Source organism: Canis lupus, chromosome 7 (genome assembly GCF_003254725.2).
Source record: "Canis lupus dingo isolate Sandy chromosome 7, ASM325472v2, whole genome shotgun sequence".
Taxonomy (NCBI): Eukaryota; Metazoa; Chordata; class Mammalia; order Carnivora; family Canidae; genus Canis; species Canis lupus.
Window position 1 is genome coordinate 79,896,732 of NC_064249.1, and position 1,593 is coordinate 79,898,324.

The following is a 1,593-nucleotide window of genomic DNA, read 5'->3' on the forward strand; positions in this document are numbered from 1 at the left end:
TATGTGCCTGAGAACTTTTGAAAGAAAACATACAGACTGACGTCCTGTGCTTCCTTTGATTGACAATGTGCTGACACTTGTGGGTACTTTACGAACTAGGCTATGGGAACTTTACTGTTGTCCTTAGTGACATCTGCCATCTATCTTTTCAATCCAAGGCTTAATTGTCTACCTGGAGAGCAGTGAGGTTTATCACAATGCTTGTATTATTTCAATTCATTCGTCTTCCTGTTTATTTAGCAAAATGTAAAGGAACCCTCTAATTCGGCCAAGTTAATTAGAACAGTTAAGTAACAAAGCAATGTGGTCTATAACCCCTCTCGTCTTCAGTAATAATTCTCCATACTTAAAGTACTGCCCGGCTTATGTTAGGGGCTTGATGAATTTTTGTTGAATGGATGAAAGAATGTGCTCAATGCCAGAAGGGGCAGTTCAGGCCTTCCTAATGTGTCCCTGGGTCAACACAATATTATCCCAGAGGTGTCCCAAACTCTCACCATCTCCCACCCTCATCCATTCTCCACCTTACTGCTGTAATCTTTATGAATTGAAAGTATGCTTGTGTCATGCCCAAGCCTAAAACAAGCCTCATAACAAGTGTAAAATACTTTAGCAGACCTCCATGGCTCTTTAGTTCTGTCAGGATAAAGTGTATTACGTCATTCACTTGTTCAGGGAACTGAAGGCCTCCAAAGGCTGTTTTATGAACTGTGCTTGAATGTCTCTAGTGACAGGGCTCTTACTATGCATTCATCACATATTTAGCCTATTCTGTGATGAAAGAGCCAAGACTGGACACTAGAACTCTTGTGCATTAGTCAGGATTCTCCAGAAAAACAGAATCAATAGGTAGGTAGGTAGGTAGGTAGGTAGGTAAGTAGGTACATAGATAGATGAAGAGATTTGTTAAAGGAACTGGTCATGCAGTATGGAGGCCAAGAAGTCCTCTAATCTCCTGCCTGTAAGCAGAGAACCAGGAAAGTCTGTGACATAGCAGTCTGAGTATAAAGGCTAAGAACTGAAAGCACCAAAGTCTGAGGGCAGAAGGCGATAGATGTCTCAGCTCAGGCAGAGAAAACAAAACACTGCCTTTTTGTTCTATTCTGGCCCTCAATGTATTGGACAATGCCCACTCACATGGAGGAGGGCCATCTGCTTTACTCAGTTCACCAACTCAAATTCAAATCTCTTCCAGAAACTCCCTCACAGGCACACCCAGAAATAATGTTTCACCAGCTCTCCAGGCATCCCTTAGCCCAGTCAAGTCAACACAAAATTAACTACAATGTCCTGGATCTCTTTCCAGTGTTATTCTGTGAGACTGCTGCTCAGTTCTTTTGAGGAATCCTAAATTGCTGAAGAGTGAGAAGAATCTGGCAACTTCCCTGGGGAAAGTAGTTGGGAAAACTCAGGAGGAGCAGAGAGAAGATCTTCAGGCTTGGAATGGGAGCCCCTTGTAATCTCTGATTCAGCTGGGTCATGGTCCTCCTAAAGGAGGACAGGTACAAGAGGAGGGAGGAAAAAGAAATTAGAGTGGAAATCCTGTGTAAATAATTCCTTTATTAACGGTGCCTTAGCAGGTAAGGAAGGACT